This window comes from Cryptotermes secundus, unplaced genomic scaffold (assembly GCF_002891405.2).
Source record: "Cryptotermes secundus unplaced genomic scaffold, Csec_1.0 scaffold97, whole genome shotgun sequence".
Lineage (NCBI taxonomy): Eukaryota > Metazoa > Arthropoda > Insecta > Blattodea > Kalotermitidae > Cryptotermes > Cryptotermes secundus.
The window spans coordinates 749470-771968 of record NW_019720561.1 but is presented as its reverse complement, the minus strand read 5'-3'; the positions used below and the strand labels follow the sequence as shown (position 1 = coordinate 771968).

Here is a 22499-nt window from a genome sequence, read left to right as displayed (position 1 = left end):
TCTATTTTCTCGTTCAGTATAAATATTATGTAGTTGCAGGGCGACCGGAATAACACGAAAGATAAAAACATGCTCATTACTTGACAGGTTCATGAGCATACATAAAACACAAGAAGCGATACTTCAGTAATTTTAATGAAAGACCACAAAGTAATACGTAAAAATTCCCATCTGTCATTTCCTTTCTCCTTGTTTGCGTTACGGAATATATTCTTGTGAATAATGTTGGTTCCTCTTTTATTTTATTCGCTACTGAAGTGGCTTTTGGAAAAATTTGGTGCTTCGCATTCGACATTTAGCTGGTCTGTTGCACCATCTTCGTGTAAGGTGTGCTCCTTACATTTCTCCACATGGCAACACACTAAAATAAATACGAGAAAGAGCATTAGTCATTTATAACCTACCGTTCGCTCAGCTTCGGTGTAGGAAAACGAGATTAACGGCCGTGGAGATCCGTTGCGCCGACCACGCGACCACCTCTATCCGCAGAAGTTGGCACTAACTTCGCCGAAAGGCTTCGGGCTCTCGGTCGGTATAGTTCGCTTACGGAATAGAGACCACGGAGTTACCTCAGCAGGTCAAGAAATTTTATACATTTTACGGAATCCGATGTTTATATTCTTGTTCAAAACAGTCCATCACTGTCCTCTGTCCTGTAGTAGACGAATAGAATCCACGCCTTAGCAAACTCTTTATTTCGTATCTTATTAATATTACAATTTTATCTGTGGCTTAAATTTCAAAGTGATATATTTCCTTTAAGTTTTCAGTTGAGAGTGTATATGCATTACTAATCTCTCTCATGCGTACTACATGTGACGGCCATCATATTCTCGCTTGTTACCTGGTAACCTACTTCTGTCCCCTAGGTAACGCGACTAATAATATCACGTGGGTTTCGGGTTCAGCGAATATTTACTGAACACCGTCTATCAAGAGTCTCTCTTCGTGATAACTCGTTCCAGATCCGTTGCCCAATAACGGCTTGACATGTCACATTATCAACCTAATGCTACGTAGTGAAGAGTATAAATTATGTAATTCCCATCAAAGTGCACTTAACATCCTCTGACGCCAAAATATGCTCCTATTTTCGAACATCTAGAATCTAGGCTGTGGTCCTATGGACCTTGACACAATGTATAGTCTTGTAGGTGGTTAAATTTTCAGGGCCGCTATATTGCAAAATTAAATGATTTCCATTTCAGCGATTTAAGTTCTTGGGTTGGGGTGAGACTTAGTCCACTCGGTACGTCGGCCACTGACTGGTCTATTGTACCAGCCCCGGTTGATAGATCATGAGTGTGAAACAGTCGGTGGAATTAGAATTGGCAGGGGAAACCGAAGTACTCGCAGAAAACTTGTTCCGGTGTCACTTTGTCCACCGCAAATTCCCTAAGACGTAACATGGTCTCGAAACCGGGCCGCCGAGGTTGGAAGCCAGCGACTAACCCCCTCAGCTATGACACGGCCTTGAGATATTTTTTTATTGCTAGGGGTGTGGGACTAAGTCCCTTGTACTGCGGCCACTTCTGGCCTATTGTACCAACCCCAGATGATAGGTGAGGGTGATTGTGGAGCAGTTGGTGGAATGAAGATTGGCGGGGGAAACCGAAGTACTCTGAGAAAACTTGCTCAAACGCCACTTTGTCCACCACAAATCCCACTTGACCAGACCCGGGACGCCGCAGTGGGAAGCCAGCGACTAACCGCTTGAGCTGTGACTCGGCCTTGAGAGATTAACTTGAGCTCCCAACAAGTGCAACTATATGTCTGTGTACTTAAACCCGGGGGTTGTTAGACCGGAGAGAGGAAGGAACAGGGATCATTATACAAGCACATCTCGATTTATACCGTTTTTTAAATTACGCAATTGTCATGTTGACGTCGTTCTATTAATTTACGCGAGCTATTTATCTGAATTGCGCAGTTAGAAGTTTTAAAAGAGGAGAAACGAAAGCCTCTCTAGCATCACTGAACTCGTTTTGTTTTAAGAAAAAAGAAAGCATTAAACCACCCGAATATCAACCCTCTAAATCCGGTTTCTCGAAACATCTTCACCTCCCTGTTTCCCCATCATCATCATTTACTGGGTCACCTGACCCAGATGACACCCTTCTCCAACAAGCCCCACCTCTCCATTACCACCAACACCTCAGACAGCGTTGAACTTAGTACTAGCAAAACTTTCGTTTCTAAAAGTATTTTATTATTATTGTCGCGTATTGGGCGCATAACGCGACAAATAACTTCACGCCGTATTTGATATAGCGAATTTTATTTCACATTCGCACTTACAATCACCCAAATTACAGATTCACAATTACTGCCATCGGCAGTATCACAAATACTACACTGCAAATGCCAGAATACAACTGACTGGTTGCTGGCTAACTCCGAACTAACTCGTAGGTAGCTGCCTTGAGGACTGTTGATAACACACTTGCTCGACTACTACTGAACTCGGCGATGTCCACATTTCAACTAACTCGTAGCTGCTGTGCAGTTCCCTTATAAAGCCGCAGTGCTTGCCTGTTGTGTAATGAGTGCCTTGTCACAGTAGGAATCGGTGCCACGTCGCCGTGTTTGCGTATAGCCTAGCAACGCTGTTACCGCACGCCGTCGTACGTCACCGCTGTTGACTCGCGTTGCATAGCTACCAGGACGCTGGGACTCGGCTAACTTCGGCTCCGCTCGGCGCGTCAGCTCTGGGGGGGGGGGATCCAGCTAGCGCGACACGTCACATTATTATTTGAAAGAGGTTTTCAATATCTTTATTACCGGAAACAAATAATTAAACTACGATAAGCATATCTAAAAATAAGCCCACCTAAGGAAAAGAATGTTAGAATTAGTACTGAGGCAGGTTTTCCACTAAACCTTGTGCGTAATCCTGTTACACTGTATTCTTCCCACAGCGTGGTCGGTATAGCGACTGGCTACGGGCTGGACAACCGAAGGGTCGGAGTTCGATTCCTGGTAGGGTCAAGAATTTTCTCTTCTCCACATCGTCCTGGCCGGCTCTGTAGTCAACCGAACCTCTTATCCAGTGGGTACCGGGGGTTCTTCCCTGGGAATAAAGCTGCCGTGTCGTGAAGCTGACCACTCACCTCCAACTAGTGCCGAGGTCAAGAAAATTTGGATCTATACATCCATTCCCCCATACACCTTCATGACATTGTGTTTAATTAGTCAAGCACAGGGATAAATTTACCATACCTTTATTAGCTTCCAGTTCCCGTGCAACTTACACTAAAAATGTTTCTTATTGGTTTCATTTCTCCGTATTTGATTTACTTGATTATTATAAAAAAGCAGCAACCGCATAAACCGGCAGAAGCTGTGAGTGTCTTATCACGTGCTAAACTGTGACTGTAGGCGGGGCACTTTAACACACAACTCGTTACTACGCTTTAAAAATCGCACACAGACTAGTGTTCTCAGTCACGTCCTTCATTGCGCTGCTTGGTAGCGGCTTCCAACAGCAGATGTTCCCCTCCCTTGGGGTTCCCGAACTGTCACTGTTCTCAGCTCGCTCGTAAGTCATGTCGTGGTAAATAATTGAGCGCAGGGACTTTAGGTAAGTTGGTCGGGTAAATTACTGCTGGTTCTCAATTATCGTCACGAGGCTGAGTGGACCCCGTTCGAGACCAACTACTTCTCAGAAAATCTGATAGCGCCGGGAATCGAACGAGGAACTCCTGCCACTAGACCACTTGGGATAGGAGCAGATGTGTCTTTCAACGGCAGTGACAGCTTTCTGCTGATACTGATAAGATACGTTTTGCCTTCGAGTAGAAGGATTCGTGTTTCATTTTCGTGTGCAATTTCCGGTATTAATATGTTGCTCTTATTCTCTTGAGTGCCACGTTTTCTCTTAGTCATTAATCTCCTCTGGCAGAACGCGTCGAATTTTGATCTGTTGCAGATGGACATGATTTACTGAGCTTAGACAGGTTGGTTGTGCCAGCATTAGCCCAATGGCGACTTCTTCATCCTTCTGTGATGTAAAAATATAACATCTGGAAATGACAGTGTTTATTGATTAACAAATAGAGCATAAAAATTACACTAAAATTCAAATTAAATTAGGGCTTTGCGTTAACAGAAGACTAGACTGAAAAGCGAATAACAGGCGTGAATAAAACTGTAATTAGTAAGCATTATATTAATTCAATTAAATGATTAGAACATATTAGCAAATTATCACAATACCGGGTTCTATGATCTGTTACGGGGATGACCAAAGAATCATTTGCGTACCCTCTATGTACAGTCATGCATGTCAGTAGCGGATTACCAGTTTGTTTTATGTGAATTCATTTCTGCCCTACGTTTAGGAACTTAACACGCCTTGTCTGTCACTTCTTAGTATTTTGTTATATCAGAAATTTTACTTGAGACTCCTGTGTCTGCCGGTATAACCTCCTGAATTTTCGAAAGGTGTTTGTCTTGATGACGTTCAGTACTTTATAACAGAAAGACGTTCTAGCATTTTAACCGACTGTTAATTTGTACTGTACATTATGTATTCTTGCATCACTTTCTAATTGAAAAAGTTATTGTGACATGACGTCCGAAAGCTGGAATAGTCATTCGAGAGTAGACATTCTTTGCTAGGCAACTACTCTGTAACCACATTCCCGCGGCAATGAATACGGAAGCAAGATTCGAGCAAATTCCACTACTATACAACGGCGCTGTAAACGAGCTTCCCAACAATAGTGAGGTTATGTTTTCTGCGTTGCCCGTGCAAAGTGATCATAAAGAATTCAACTGAGAAGACGCCAGCCTTCCGGGATATGAGCGTGGGACCAGAGGAATTGAATTGAGTTGAGTCTTCGGAAATGGTAGCTGCAAGAAAGGGATTGGGCTGTGAAAAGAAGATTTCATGTGTGATTTTAAGTTACAGTGAGATTGTTATAAATCCGTTGCTAGTTGACAGCTTCTCAGGAAGAGCTCAGCATCGTGGAGTGGTTACTGAAATTGGTTTCTTTGCTGTTGTAAAGCACTTAAATAAATTAATAGGAGTATTATGATAAAGAATTAAGGAGTCAAACCGTTAAGACTGGTGCAGCTACTGCCCCTATTTTGGTACTGTCTGTAGGGGAGGTTTGTTTCGTATCGATCTGTAACCATGTTTTCCCAACGCAGTTACGCTTGGCTTTGTTTGATGCTTTGGGCTGAAAACTGCAAAACTGCAGGTGGGAGAGTAAGCGTTTTGGATAGCCAAAAACTTTAAGCCCAGTGTTAGTTTTAGAGATTATAGCAGAGAGACATTTAATCACTCGGGAGGTGGAAAGTGGGAATTTCATTAGATCACTGATCCTCGAAATGTGTTCCAGGCAGCCATATTTTCCCAACTGGTTCCGTGAATAGACTCTTTGTTAACCGAATTTTATGTTAAAAATACAAACAAGGGAGCTGCTTATATTGGCTGATAATCGTGAACTGAGACTAAAGAGTAAGAAATACTGAAGCCTTCGGAAGATCAGTAATGGTTGGCATAAATATTATGTGAGCTAACAGTGTTTCGCCTCCACCCTTAACCTTTCAATGCCCAACGGTTACCACACGTACCACTTGCTTTAACATGTTAAGACCCTGCAATATGTGCACAGAGTTTATTTATATTGTGATGAATGTGTCAATCAAGTCAAGGACGATGAGATGGGCAGAGCATGTAGCACGAATGAGGGAGAGAAGGAATGCATGTAGGATATTGGTGGGAAAGCCAGAAGGAAGGAAACCACTTGGAAGATCAAGACGCAGGTATGTGGACAATATTAAAATGTATCTTAGAGATATAGGATAGGATGGTATGGATTTGATTGATCTGGCTCAGGATATGGACCACTGGAAGGTTCTTGTGAACACCGTAATGAACCTTCGGGTTCCACAAAATGCTGGGAAGTTCTTGAGTAGCTGCAAAATTGGCGGCTTCTCAAGAAGGGATTAGCTCCATGAGTGAGAGTGAGTGTGACGAATGTGACCTTTGCTAGACAACGGTTCGGTAAACACATTACAGATATTACGTATTCAACAGTGGAAGGACCTCTGTTGCTGGGTAGCAAGTCGCTAGGCATGTTTCATAGCAACGGACAAACAAATTATAACACAGTAATTGTTTCGGATGGTGATCTCACTTCGCCTCGCCCCGAGTTATAGAAGGGAGGGCATTCGAGAGAGAGTTCAATCATTCAGTCGTAAGGTAATTCAGAAGTTGAGTGTTCAGCTGTGGAGTGCTAACCAGCGGACAGCTGAAGGTGAAGAAGTGACCGATTCGTAAATCAGAACCAAGTCAGTCACAGCGGAAGAGAGGACACTCGTAGTCCAGTAGGGATTGGAGCGGGTCGTAACTGTGAACTGTTACAATTGATTGTAAACAAGAGGAAATGTAAAGAAGTTGCCAATAAATCCGATCATCCAATCAAAAAATCTGTTATTATTCGTCACGGAACCCCGGACACGTGGCAGTATCTTTTGTGTCCATGTGCTTAATTAATTAAACATGACGCTATGAAGACGTGTTGGGAAGTAGAGGTATAGCTCCACCGTTCTTCACTTAGGCACTAGATGGAGGTGAGTTGAAGAAAGCAGTCTTCTGGGATTTGGCACCTTGTATATGTGGTGTTAACCGACGTTTCGGAGGAACGTATCGCCTCCATCTTCAGGGTAGAAGAAAAAATATAAGAAATCTGCAAGCGAAGAGACCGTGAGAACCGATAAAAGCAGCGTTCCTCCGAAACGTCGGTTAACACCACATATACACGGTGCCAAATCCCAGAAGACTGCTTTCTTCATAGTCACCGCCGTGAAAGCCTCAAATCTTACATGGAGGTGAGTTGTCAGCTTCACACTCAGGTCACTTTACCGCAGCGGAAAAATCCTCCGGCCTCCATTGGGTATGAGGCTGGGTGTGCCCTAGAGCCGATCTGGACCTTGTGAAGTAGAAAAAATTATCGTGATATGTAGGCCGTTTCTAGGAAACGAATTGGTAAGACGTTTCCGCGGAGATACGAGTCTTGCACACAAACCATCGCTGGGCGAACACAAACGTGTTCACAGATATGCAAATGGAAGTTGTACTTTTGGAAACCAAAGCGTTACTGCGTGTCTGTGGAGGTAGATTCGTAGAGACCAACTCAGTACGAAACGTGTTTCCGTGTCAATGAACAAGCAACAAACATTTCCCATGGATACCGCTAAACTATACAAGCGGCCATGCAGAGAAGATTCGTTCGTAAGTGATTCGTCTTTCGGCATTCGGAATTCATTCGTGAAGCAGAAGCGAGTGATTCGCAAATCAGAAGGAAGTCGGTCACAGTAGAAGAGAGCCTTAGTCCAGGCAGAAAGAAGTTGGTCTTAGGCAATCATTGAGTGTGAGCTCTTGTAACTGATTGTGATTAAGAGAAATTGTAATAAAAGGTATTAATAAATCCAATCATCCAATTCAAAGCCCCTTATTATTAGTCACGGAGCCATAAACTCGTGACAGTGTCTTTTCTCTGCCGGAAATTGAACCCCGGCCCTCCAGCTCGTAACCCGTAGCTCGTTGCTATACAGACAGGGGAATCCATGTTTAAATACTGTTTACACTATAGCGATATTAGCTAAAGAGAACATTTTGTAAATTAATGAATTCTGATTTTTGCAGTTTATGTCCTTTCCTGGGCATATGAATGAAGAAACTATGAATTTTGGTCATGAAGTCCATCTGAGATAAAAACTAACTTATAAAAGTTTTTGACACAGAATCGGACATTTGGAGCTGGCTCAGATTTCCATCTAATCGCTATGCAGAAACTCTGATTTATAACACATGAGGAACAGATAAGCCATTATGGTATATCGTGCGAAGGTGACGCCTGCATAAAGACGCAGTGCAACTCAGTCGACGTCCTCTACATATCTGATACACTACATGAAGAAATTAAGTAATATATATTTTCTCATAACCCCACAAGTTAATTCTACCCTCCATTAAGAAATAATGGGTTGAAGCACTGATTGTTTCGTTATCAGTAGAAGACGCCCGCCCCCCCCCCTTAAACGAGACAAATTCACGACGCATAACTTCTTGCAGACATGACAGTCGGAAATTCAGCAACAGTCTCTCGTATTTCTCAAGAGAGGAAGCCATTTAATATTTTTCCCCACACAAATCCTATGTGGGAATATGTTCACAAGTCCATGAAGTTAAAACCCATCCCTTAAATTTGCTTGAATACTTCTTGTGTGAGTCTGTTCGTACGTGTGTGTGACGTCAGCAAACCGCTGTACGGATGAGTCTTGAAGAGAGACTTGGAGTGGGAAAGAAAGGAAAGCGGCGAGATTTGCGAGAAAGTATTTGCTAGTGGAGATGAGCAGACTGAGGAAGTCGCGTTATTTTGTCCCCTATATACCTGTATTTCCTTATGGCGGAGATCGAGGGGGGAGGTGTAGTTTCGGACATATATTCGCTCAAGTAGGTACAAATATTTCACAAAGCTTCAACATGATCCGCTCTGTGAGAGCAACAAAAATAAGAAAATGAAACGGCAAATCCTTCCCTGCGCTCAAGCCAAACACCGCGACGAAATATTGACGGAACACAAGCGAATATTGGGCTGATAGACAGGACTCATGTGAACGGAGAAGTTCATGGAGGTAGGCCTAGGCCCACTGGGGCTGTAGTGCCAAGGGGGAAAAAAAAGACAGGACTCATTAGCAATGGTAGGCAACCTATCTGGTCCTCCAACGTGGTCGGTGTGGGGGGATGTAACAGGGTAGTAAACTGATCGAGTAAAACTTTATTCATAATCCTCAAGGGCTGAATTGAGGAATTTGAGGACGAAACGATCTAAAGATCTCAACTCTTGCAGATTTATTATTATTATTATTATTATTATTATTATTATTATTATTATTATTATTATTACTATTACTATTATTATTATTATTGTTGAGAGAATGCAGTAGCGTAGTTGCTTGAGGCACTATGCTAAAAGCCGGAAAGTAGCGGGTTCATTTCACTATGATGTAATTGCATTTTTAATTGACCTAATCTTTCCAGCCGCACTATCGCCCTGAGGTCGACTCAGCCTCTAACAGATAAGAGTACCAGGAATCTCTCTGGGAGTAAAGCGTGGCCGGAGTGTAAGCCTGACAACCTTACCGCCATCTGTGAGCCGGTTTTCTACAAGATGTGGGAGCCTCGATGTCCCATAAACCTGTGGGTCACCACTACCTGTTACAGGGATAGCTTTACATTATTATTATTTTTATTATGACGACAGTGAAGATATTGATGAAAAGTAGACGTTTACCAAGATACATTTGAAGCCATCCGTTAGTTATTGACCTAGGTGTACTTCACCTTCAGAACCTTTATGAAAGCGAGTTTCATCATCAACCTAACCGAATAAGCTCTTGGCCACTCCAGTTACAAGGTTTAAGAATGTTCCACCCCTCCGTCGGAAGTCCCTCCTATCTTTAATCATCATCATCAGTAATCTGTCAAGACGACAGGTCCACAGTCTCTTCCAAAACAGTTCCTCCACTTAATGCGATCTAGAGCTTTCTCCTTCAAATGAGAGTATCCTCTTCTGTCCCCAAGGTCATCCAGCATCTTCTTACGTCTTCTTCCTCGTCTTCTTGTCACTTCTATCCGCCCCTCTATCTTTCCTTCGATAACTTCTTTTAGAAGGCAGTTTCTGCGTAAAACATGACCAATCCAATTAGCCTTCCGTTTTCTTATTTCATGTAGGATATTCCTCTGCTCACTGACTCTAATTAACACTTCTTCATTTCTCACATAATCGGTCCAACTGATCTTCTCCATCCTTCTCCAACACCACATTTCGAAACTTTCCAGATGTTTCTGATCTACTGCCCTAAGTGTCCATGTTTCAGCCCCATACAGAGCTATGCTCCAAATGTAGCATTTCACTAGTTTCTTCCTCAAATTTAAGTCCAATTTGCTGGTAAAAAGATTCTTCTTCTTGCTAAATGCAGCTTTTGCCATGGCAATCCTGGATTTAATTTCACTAGTACACCTTCCATCATCTGTTAACAAGCTACCCAAATATTTAAAACATTTCACATTCTCAAGTTGTTTTTGGTCTATCTTTATTGTGACTGGGGTTGGTTGTCTCGAAATTTTCATTACTTTTGTTTTTTCCACATTCATTTCCATGCCATAGCACCTTCCAATTTCGATTAGTCTATCAATCATACCCTGTAGCACACCTCCATTTTATTGACAGTGAATCTTGGGGATTCAGTTTTCGTGCAGTACGTCCAAATGTATAGTCCTTTGTTTGATTGTTTTATTAATTCGTTGTATACATATATACATGCATGAAATTCATAGTTCTCGCGTGATACCAGCGTTACGCGTAATGTAAAAAGAGGTAAAGTTGTCCCTGTGCTTTTAAGCATTACGTCATGAAGGTGTATGGGGGAATGAATATATAGCATCACTTAATCTTGACCTTTCCAATAAGTGAAGGCGAGTCGTCAGCTTCACGCGCCGGCTGTTTTGTTCCCGAGAAAGCAGCTAATGGTACTCTTTGGATATGAGGTTGGATGGACTACAGAGCCGGTCTGGACGATGTGGAGAACTAAAAAATCTTTCCCGTACCGGGACACAAACTCCAACCACTCGGCTGCCGCGGTGGGAATCCAGCGACTAATCGCTTGAGCTATGGCGCGGCCTCATTGTTTTCAGTAACGTCTGCTCCTACAGCTTTGTTCCATTCTAAATGCAACGTGATCAGGGAAATGTCCTTCTGTTACTCCGAAAAGAAACCTGGTCGCCCAACCCACACACAGCAGTTTCATGAAAACATCAAGAGAACAAGTAACACCAATATTTTACTCTTGGTGGCCCACAGGACCAGGCGTTATTTCTTGATTGTGCGATATAATCTGACAGTTGTGTATGAACTGTAGCTCAGAAACAAATAATGAGCAGTACAGCAAAAACTATTGCTAATAGCTTGTACAGGGCCATTGGCTATTCAAAAAGATAAATAAAACGTAGCAGCAGCTCGTAAGTTCTGGCGCCGGAACAAATATTTTAACAGCGGGTAAGTGGAAGTTTTTTATTCGGTAATTTCTCGCAATGATAGGGCCTGCCAATAATTCCTTAAGATATTCATATATGTGGGAGTAGTTATAGCGACGGACTGAACGGCCCGGGTTCGGCTGCCGGCAGTGCAATTTGTTTCTCTTCTCCACGAAGTCCAGACCGATTGTGAGGCCCAACCAGCCTCCTATCCAGTGGATATCAGAGGCTCCTTCCCCGGGGGTAAAGAGGCCACTCATCTCAATCTAGTATCGAGGTCAAGAAAGGTGGAGCTATACCTCCACTCACTGAAATGGCTTCATTGCGTAGTGCGTAGTTAATCATAAGAACAGTTTTTCCTTGCTTCTGTATATATAGCAGTTACACTTATGAACTTAGTGATAAATTGTGGAATAAATCTGTAGCACTAGTATGCCGATTCATCAAGAAACATCTCTTTTTTGACAATTTCATGGCCAGCCTAGCGTTCTTGTCACAAGAAACAATGTGATAGTTTTACAAGAGATTTAAATTATTCCCTCAACGAAATATTTAAGACATGTAGTTATGTATTGTCACGTGTATCCTGGCAACACGACAATGAATAATGGGTTCCGGATTTGATAACTCGATTTATTGGATAATTTCATTAGTATAACTACGTATAATTCGTTATTACACTTTCACGATTGCTGTATCTATGACATACAAACAGTCATAACACACTGAAGTTTTAACACATCCACCACTGAACTCCCTTGAACGACGTCTTCCTGACGAATAATCTTGACCACACTTCACTCCTTATATAGGCTTGGCACGGACCACGCACAGAAAACACGGCCTCCATTGTTGCATAAGGAAGATCACGCAGAAAGCAAGATACATGATTCCTATCAAGCGACTTCGTTGGTGCGCTGTTATGTTAACAACGCTCACGCTATTCACGTTGCAGTATCTCGTGGAGAGTACTAATATCATGTATGTGTTTGGCTCTGTTATTAACTAAATTTTAAACTTTGTCACCTCCGCTCTTTAAATATTGTCGAATTACAAGCTGGTTACAAATAGGTAATTTTGTGACCATAATTCCTTTCTTCTGTATTATGTGTTTTCTTCTGTCTTTCCTTTTTGTTTTCTTTGTCACTTTATTTGTCTGTGTATTTCTTTCTTTCCGTCCTTTTGGTGTGTGATGTCTCTTTAAGCGCAGGCCTACGTGTGTGTTTGTGTAGCAACAGTAGCTGCCAATGCAGAGCCCGTATCCTCACAGCGCTGTGTATCAAGCAGGACTGAGCCAGTGTGACAGGTATTGTCACCAGCGGCCATATCGGAAGTACTGCTGAGGGAAATCAGCTGAGATACCCTTCAAGGCGACTCCACTTGAAAGACATATGGCCGTTCTCAACAGCACGGATTCGATAATGTAATTTTATGTATCGATAAGCTCTACGCAAGGCGGTAGAAACAGATCCTTCGCATATATCTTCAACGCCATGCTCTTTGCCTACGTTACGTACATCTCTGTTTACAATGTAACGTCGATGCAGTGCAAAGTTATCTACTACACACATCGTTAAATAAACGTCATATTAAAAAAGATTACATATTTTGACTACGTGGAGATTATAAGGAGAAATGCGATTGGATTCTAGCTTCTGTGTAACAACCTGCTCGGATTCAAAGGAGAGTGGTATATTCAAAACAAAACAAAAACTCCGTGGTTTTAGTCCGCAAGCGGACTATACCGACCAAGCGACCGCCGCTTGTCGGCGAAATTAGTGCAAACTTCAGCGGATAGAGGGTGTCGTGTGGTCAGCGCAGCGAATCCCCACGGCCATTAATCTCGGTTTTCTAGACAGGAGACACTATTTCCTTGAAAAGCTCCTCAGTTATCCTCACGAGGCTGAGTGGACCCCGATCCAGGCCCACTACTTCTCAGAAAATCTAGTAGTACCGGGAATAGAACCCAGGACCTCTGGCCACTAGACCACATAGGCGGTCACGTTCAAAATTTCGACGAAAATGTATTCTGTTCTCTTCCCAGATAAGTATAATTATTATTTAACGACAGTATTGAGGTAAAGTTCACTCTGCGATTAATCTATTAAGCTTCACGCCATGAAGGCGTATGGAGGAGTGGAGTTATAGCTGCACAATTCTTGATTACAGCACAAACTGGAAATGAGTAGTCAACTTCACGTCCAGGAAAAATTATCCCCTGGGAAGGAGCCGGGAATTGAGCTCAGGCCGTCAAACCTGTAGCCTGTCTCTATACAAACTGAGCTATTCTGGCTCTCTGACGCAAGTATTTACCGGTATTATGATAAATGTTCACTGCATTATCACTTTCATTGTCGTTATCACAATCATCGCAATATCACTTTCATCAGTCATCAGTAACGTCAATTTCACCTTTCAAGGTCATGTGATTTTGAAATTGCGGGGCGCCTACATGTAGGTATAAAACAAATCTTTGGGGCTAGGACTGTTATCTGTGGATGAATCAATATAGCACAGATTTATCGTTTCTGTTACAGAAATGTAATACTTCTGTCTCAGAAGAATGAGGATATAATAAACGAATTTTATAAAATAAATACTGTGTGAGAGAGAAAAGAATACTAGAAAAAACTGTACGATATCCTTTGATAATGTTGGCATCGAACTGTAGGCTACAGAATCTTCCTTGGGAAGCCGATAATCGCTCAACTGGTGCAGGAAGTCCGTGATACATGAGACGCGGTTGCTTCTAAACTTTATCACAAATGCCCACCCGTAAACCTACGAGCAGAGCAGTTTAATCTAGAATGTTTTTCTCTTAATATCAGGGAGACTTATAAAGGAGAACCGATCTAGAAAACCGAGACTAACGGCCGTGGGAGTCCGCTAGGCGGACCACTAGACACCAGATGATTAGGATGGGTGTTCCAGCACTAGCTAATCACTCCCTCACAGACAGCGCCGTGTGTGCAGGTGGATTGTACTGATGCAAGACACCAACACTCAGACAATAATACTCGTAGACTCCACTCATAAAGAGACTGCCATAGATCAACAACAACACAGCTGTGAACGCTGATATGCCAACGTCATCAAACCATACTGAGGTTTCTGTCCACTGCTGCCACTGCAAGCACACGGTGGCGAGTTCGCGAACTTTATTATCAGACCACGTAACGTCATTTTATGAAATCATCTTGCAAATTGTTAAATATCACGATATACGCTGGGGCTGGTATTTCTGACGTAACACTTTGCGCAAAACAGAGCTTGTGGAATTAAAATGTCCCTAAACTTCAATATATATTTTACGAAACAAATTACATAATAATAAATGATCCAACACGTCACATATCAGTCACCATCCAACATATTGTAGCGTGTTTGGGTATGTCACGCTACAAATAACTTTACGCCGTATTAAATATAGCGAATCTTTATTGCGATTCCCTTGCACACTTTACAACTATTAAGACTTGCAGCTTTACAAGTACTGGTTACACAATCCCTTGGCGTCTAGGTTCCAACCTTCTTCAGCGGCAGCTCTTCCAAGACTGACAAGGCGATGAATTCAGCCCCCTTTTATACCCTCGGCCGCTGCTATACAAAATGAGCCTTTGTCATAACCGCGGAAACGCTGCTTTGTTGATTCCGCGATTCCTACACAACGACCCATTGTTATTGCGTTGTCTCTGTGGGAACGCTCCGTGTATTCGTCGTAACCATGGAGATTCGATGTTCTCGACACAACGGCTCACTGTTGGGATTACAGTGCGGCTATTGTTACTGCCTATGCAACGGTCTGTTCTAGCGTTTCCCTAGAAGTTACTCCTCTGGATTGCAAACACGTTACAATATTATGGTAAATTTAAACTGTTACTTGAATTTTATTTCAAATTAGGTCTCACGACAGAAGCAATTCAGTATGGACTTTTAAAATATTTTCTAATTTTCTATTCCCCGGATTTACGTCTTAGAAAATAAATTTCTTGTGAACAAGATTCATGAATCTCCGTGTGGATAATACCACAAATCGCTTTTTCAAATTCAAACACACAAAAATAATTTTGAGCTGCCATATCTGCAGTCTTACAAATTATGAAGTATTCTTTTCTTTATGGAACAAAAATTAGGGCTACATTATACATAACGTAGCGAGAAGGCCGCGCTGGAGCAGGTTTTCTTCGAGTACATCGGCTTCCCCTTCCAATATTCATTCCACCAATTGCTCCACAATCACCCTCACCTATCATCTGGGGCTGGTACAATAGGCCAGAAGGCACCGCAGTACAAGGGACTTAGTCCCACCCCACTACCAATAAAAAAGAAATAATAATTAAAGTCCATTGTCCTGCGGCCACTTCTGGGACGTAGCGAGATGCCTTTCTTCTTGTTTCCTATCGATATATTCGTAGTGTGTATCGATGATTCGATTCCTGAATGGTAGATGGCAGCAGATATTTCTTAGACAGATCCCTTAGTCAATTACATGTAAATTTCCATGGTTGCTTAGGAAAGAAATATCGGTCACATGTGATATTTATAATGTTTTATGGAGAAGGATATGCATTACTTTCTGCTTAAATAAATGCTTTAAGTAAATAACATTCTTGCTAACACTTGGATTTTTGTATGTTCGCGTATTATACGTTTGGATATTATTTGAATTCAGCGAGTGAATTTTCTGCATATTAAGAAAATGTTCCTTTTTCTTCGTTTTTGAAATGTTATCACAGCTTAGGTGCAAAAGTTCCCTAACAAGCCGTTAATACTAACAATATTTTCACCTGAAGTGAGTTCTAAGAAGATCAATACCATACTCCTTCTCTGGTTATTGAGATGGGAAATGGTCGAATACCCCTTTGAGGTCCTTATGTTTCAAGTGCCTTTTCTGTAGCGAAATGTAGGACGGTTGGACAGAACACTTATTACAGAAAAGGGAGCTGTGATATAAGTTGAGGGGTGCTACTGCACTGTGATAGAAACTTTAAACGTCGGACATAACCACGTGACAAGATTTCTCTCCCCTCCCCCTCTCTCCCGCTCGTTCTTGTTAGGAAAGGGATATCCCGAGTACCACTAAGTCGATTCCGAGAACTTACTTACTCATGGAGCTGAGCCCTTCTGGAAGAACCGCCAATTCTGCAGCTACTCCAGAATTTCCCCGCATTTTATGGAACCCGAAGGTTCTGTACCACGTTCACAAGAGCCTTCCTTTGTTCCCTATCTAAAGCTAGACCAATCCAAACCATTCCATCCCATCCTATCTCTCTAAGATCCATTTTAATATTGTAGGATTTGAGGTTTTCACGGCGATGACTATGAAGAAGGCTGTCTTCCGAGATTTGATGCCATGTAGAAATTGTGTTAACCGACGTTTCGGAGGAACGTATCGCCTCCATCTTCAAGGTAGAAGACAAGAAGAAATCCGCGAGCGAACCAGCAGAGCAGGTGCAGCAGACTGAATCCAGTCGAGTAAACACAGCTATATAAGAGAAGGAGAGAAGGAGCGTGGCTAAATGTGGAAATAGTATAACCTACTATTTCTACATGTAGCCACACTCCTTCCGTCCCTCCCACTGCGAAAATTCGAATACAAACAGACCGTTGCATAGGAACATATGTTACAACGGATAATTCGTTGCGAAACAACGGATGAAACCAAACACTTCTACAATGTGTTCTGTATTTGCTAAAAAAAACGGATTGTTCGTTGCGTAATAACGGTTAAAATTCACCCTTCGATAAGGCATTCCTTATCCCGTCCGAACGCTCGATATATAAGAGTGTAGCTCCGTCAACTTGACTTGACAGTCTTGTTCTCACAGTCTTGGATTCGACTCTAGCGAGACAGAAGCAGGTTGCGCTCAGACTTCGCAGAAGGGTGCACTAACGGTGTAATAGTGCTCTAAGTGAACAGTTGTACGAGTCAGGACAAATAAGCGTTCAATTCGAAGACCCACGTAATTTATTCGTGTCCCGTCACAAAGCAGACACGTTACACTGGTGACTTTGACTTAAAGTTAGCTGTCGGCAATGTTATTTAAAATCTATACGTTGTTCACAGAGCATAAAGACATTTCCATTCCTGGTTACTACATCATCAGTTCGGTGTGTTTATTGATAATCATATGGCAGGCATACAATTGCGAGAGATATTACGACACGATTTCTGAGCTGAAGAAAAATTTACGGCCGGTGGAAGAAGAAAAAAATTATTTCTTTCCAGTGTTGACAAGTATCTTACTGGGAATTACATTCCTGACGGCAGTGATAATTCTGTTCTTAATTTTGATCATCATAAAACTTAAGAAAGGGAATCTGAAGAAGTTGTGTTTATTTTGTATGTGGTTCCTTACACACGTCACGTACACGCTGTTGGCTCTCTATTGCGTGTTCATCAGCCTACATTTGTGTGTCCTAAATGCGTTACAAATAACAGTGAATTTTATCGCATCTGTCTTAATCACAATTGTGACAATATTATTCTTGAATGAGGTGTGGCTCTGCATCCCACAGCCGACGATCCGGCCGAACAGGAACACCCAGGAACTAAGCCAGAACACTACCAGCTCTGAAGTCCCACCACATGTTATTTCTGTGGAAAACGAAGCTCCCCCTCCTTCATATTCGGAACTAGCTGCACACGGCACAGGAGATCTGACGACGCAAACAAAAACAAATTCATCTGTATAATACAGAGTGCGTCAATGAATCGAGTGATTTTAAATACGTTTTGTACAGTAAACTATTGCATTATTTGGTTTCAACACACAGGGAAGTGGTGTAAACGTAAAAGCATTTGGATCTCCTCTATTAACTCACTGAAAACTTTATACAGCTTTCCAAAAATAACACCCGACAGATGACCACAATTCTGCTGTAGGCACTCTGTAAGTCTTTTCCCAAAGTCACTCATTACTCTATGCAGCATCTCTACTGTAATTCGTTCAACTTCTTTCCGAATTCAATGTTTCAACCCCTGAACTGTGGGGGCCGCTTGAGCTTTGAAAGCGTGGGATTCCAGATACCCCCAGAGAAGAAAATCACATGTGCAAAGATCGGGTGACCTGGCCGGCCAAATGATGTCCACACATCTGGAGGAAACATGGTTAGGAAACAGGTTATTCACAACTGCCATGGAAGCCCCTGCGGTGTGGCATGTAGCCCCATCTTGCTGGAGAAACCTTTCTTCGTTCACTGGAAGACGAGCAAGTGCAGGAGCTAAGAAGCTGTCCCACATGTGAACGTAACGTGGTCCATTCACAATTACAGCGCTTTCCCACTCATCTTCAAGAAGTTCGGGCCAACAATTCTAAATGAAGGTACCGTGGAACATACTGTGTGACTTTTGAACGGTGGGGTGGAGTCTCATGAATACCTTTGGTGTTTTGACTGACCAGTAGTGGAAATTTTGCTTGTTAACAAACACCGACAGATTGAAATGAGTTTCATCGCTCGTCAGTAAATTGTTAACGACAGCTTTGTTTTCATTACCTTCTTTCTTACTTACTTATGGAGCTGAGTCCTCCTTGAGGTGAAGCCAAATCTGCAGCTACTCAAGTATTTCCCAGCAGTTTATAAAACAAGAATGTTCATTACCTTGTTCACAAGAGATCTCCACTGGTCCCTATCCTGAGCCAGAACAATCCAGCCCATACGATCCCATCCTATCTCTCTAAGATCCATTTTAATATTGTTCACCAAATTACGCCTTGGACTTCCCAGTGGTTTCTTTCCTTCTGGCTTTCCCACCAATATCCTATATGCTTACCTATTCTCCCCCATTCATGCTACATGTCCTGCCTACCTCATCCTCCTTGACTCGATCATTCCACTTCTATGTGCCTCCCTTAATGTCAGAGACCAAGTTTCACACCCATACAGTAGCAGAGGCAAAATTATAGTTTTCTGTATTTTAATTTTTACGTTTTTGGACAGCAGACTAGAAGACAGAAGGTTCTGGACTGAATGGCAGCAAGCATTACCCGAATTCAGTCTACTCTTAATTTTCTCCTCAATTAGGTTTTGTTTTGTTATCGTCGTTCCCAAATATCTGAACTGTGCCACATTTTCAAAACGTCAGTTTCCTATCGTTATCATGGTGACGAGACAGCAACATAAACTTAGTTTTCTCGGTGTTTATATCTAGACCAGCCTCCTTACTTGTTTCAATTAAAGTTTGTGTTTTCTCTACGGTCTCTATATTATGGTTCTGATTAATTAATTTTAAAATAGTCTGGCCGAAAGAAACTCTGTTTTTATAGTTGTGTTCGTGTAGTGCATGAGTAATTTGAATATTATAGGGGTACAAATGAACATGTTTTTGCAAAATCGGTCAATCGCAGGGTTCGGACATGCCAGAGTGATGTAGCGTAGCGACGCGCAGACCGGCGTGGACTTCGTTCAATGGCTTCTCACACTGCCGCTACATTCTCGGGTGTAAGTGCTCTTTCTACGCTACCACCTTTGCTCTTTAGTGTAGAACCAGTAGCCTCAAAGTTTGAACCCATGTCTTGATGGCATGAGCAGTTGGAACACCACGATTGCGATGAATAGCAAACTATCTTTTAAATTCAAGCTGATCGATCAGGACACTTTCACAGCAAAAGCACCTTGTGCCCCAGTCCACGCCTCCATTGGAACTAAAACGCTTTGAAGTAGGCTGCTGGTTGGCAGTAGTGGCATTCTCCCCGCTCCAACCAATCCAGGAAAAAACACCGGCAGATTCGTTGACACACCCGGTATATAGATTCTGCTCTCCATGGTTTCTAGTATGAGGTCTCAGGTTGCCGGTTCGGCATGTCAAGCATCATGAGATTTATTCCTGACGATTTGTGTGCACAGTGAGTTCTGAAATTGATGAATGTGTGCTTTCTGTTCCTCAGATGAATTCCCCCACAAACAGTTTCGTGATACAAGACAGATAGCAATGACGGATGAATGCGATACGACGGGAGCAACGAGCGCCCTACCATGGAACTGCTCGGGACGAGCGTCCTTGAAGAAGTTGGGCGGAGTTAGCGTTCGGAAGATGAACGCCAAGGAAAAGAAGTTAGGGAAGAACCGTTATGCTGTCCGAGACGAACAGACTTAAGGAGGGAGCAATGTGACATGCTATAGGAGTCCATCGTTTCACAGAGGCTACAATGGGAACACATACTTCAGCGACAACGAATACATGGAAATCGTTGAGTTCCCACAACGACGAATCGAATATAAATAGACCGTTGCGTAGAAATATCCGTAATGAGGGACTCTTCGTTGCGTAACAACTTCTAAAGGCGTTTTGTATTGAGTAAGTCTAGTATTCCCTAAGCAACGGATTTTCGTTGCGTAACAATGGATGAAACCAAACACATCTACAAGATGTTCTGTACTGAGTAAGGCTAATATTTTCTAAATAACAGATGGTTTGTTACACAAGAATGGATGAAATTAACCCTTCGATATGTTATACACTATCCCGTCCGAACGCTGGATATGTAAGTGTGTAGCTCCTGCTCAGAATGAAGTCTGGCCCAGTACCTTGGGGTATAACCAGGCCACCATGTTCCTGGGGGATATACTCGTAAATATGGGGACCTGGCCCTCCAGGTTGTGAACGACTCGAATCTGAGACAGCAAACTATGGTTATGAGTCCCGGAGGACTCGGATTTCAGGATGACAGCGCTGGCGATGGCCAGCAGCAATTGTAAACGACAGATCCACCTTCTCGTCAGAGAGGATGTTACAGAAGGACTATTACCTCAAGTGTTCAGTTGGAAAATAAAAAATCTGGTCGTTGGTGTCAAGGGGTTGTCGCCAACACGAGCTGATTTTCGGTAAGCAGCCCGTCGTAAAGAAATTCTGACTCTGAGACTGAAGTCAGTCAAAGCTCAAATCAGAATATGGAGACGCCAGAATGCAGCCAGTTCTAAGCAGTCACTATTGTCGGTTGTTACAATTGATTTTGATTTGGAGTGTGTAAAAAGTGTTAATAAATCCAATAATCGAATTCAAAACCCGTTATTATTAGTCACATCCATAAATATGTGACAGTACGCTAACTGACTTATGGCTATTACTTAATAGCATGATACCCGTACAGATCTAAATTTCTTGATATGCCTTAACACTTCAACTGCTGCACAAAGTAAGTTTTCCAACTTATGCATTTATTTGAGATAGAGAAGAGTTGCAAGGAGAGACGACAGAATGGGAGCTGACGCGAGGCCCATTCTTCAACATTTCGTTCATCTGATAAAAGACTGGAAAAGAACGTGCATGGCATCGAAACCCGTGCCTTTGAATATAAAGAGTTTGGCGACCTTCGTATTTTCGTTTTTCCTCTCAAGTTCGTCCTCATTTTCGTTATTTTTCGTTACTCGCATTTCTTTCATATTATTGTCTCTCTTATTTCCTTCTCTTCCTCTTCCTTTCTGTGACATAGGTCAATTTTTCGCCAAACGTTTATTTCCATCATAAGCAATATATCAGAGATATGAATTATTATAAGCTTCACTCTCTTGTTCTCTACAAACAGCAGCGCTCTCTTGTGGTCTTTATTTCAACTGGAGTGAATTAAGTCGGGTTGGTGTCATATCGGGTAAGCCGTGCATTTTAAAAAGCGTGTCTGTCACAACAAACCGACGAAAGAGATTAAAATAGGAGTAGGTGGGGCTATAATCTTCGAAGCTTACATACGGCCTATCATTTTTCGGTAATGTTCATATAGACTTCAAATCTTCGAAAAGAAAATAAAGCAGAAACCAAGATCTAAATGTCCATGACGATGGTACATTAATACTGTCACGTGTATACACATTGATCGGCAACGACTCGGTAAACACATTCCTGTAGTAGCCAACGTGCGTGGCAATAGGTCATCTATTGCGTTGAACACGCCTCGTCTACAATACACACTGTGTGTTCTGTGTGGTCCGTGCCGAAACGTTATGAAAGTTCTCGTTCGGAAAACGCAGCGAAATAGTCGAGTAGAGACAACGTAACGCCATTTTATGAAATCATCTTACAGATTTTGAAATATCACGATATATGCTGGGGCTGGTATTTCTGACGTAACACTGTGCGCAAAAGAAAGCAAGTGGAATTAAAATGTCCCTGAACTTCAGTATATATTTTACGAAACATATTACATGATAATAAATGATCCGACACGTCACATATCTATCACCATCCAACAGATTATAGTAAATTTAAACTATTACCTGAATTTTATCTCAAATTAGGTCTTACGAGAGAAGCAAGTCAGTATGAACTTTCCAAATATTTTCTAATTTTCATCCCCCCCCCCCGATTTACGGCTTAGAAAATAAATTTCTTGTGAACAAGATTCATGAATCTCCGTGTGGATAATACCACAAATCGCCTTTTCAAATTCACCCAACAAACATAATTTTGAGCTGACGTGTCTGCAGTCTTAGAAATTGTGAAGTATTCTTTTCT

At 42.2% G+C, this 22499-nt stretch overlaps 1 long non-coding RNA gene across 1 annotated transcript in view; it reads left to right on the top strand.

Moving 5' to 3' along the window:
- Positions 1–20087, top strand: part of LOC111867996 — a 178705-nt gene extending 158618 nt beyond the window's left edge. Inside the window, exon 4 of the long non-coding RNA XR_002843438.2 lies at positions 19939–20087. This is a non-coding gene — a long non-coding RNA (uncharacterized LOC111867996). The remainder of the gene's footprint in view (positions 1–19938) is intronic.
- Positions 20088–22499: the final 2412 nt, after the last annotated feature.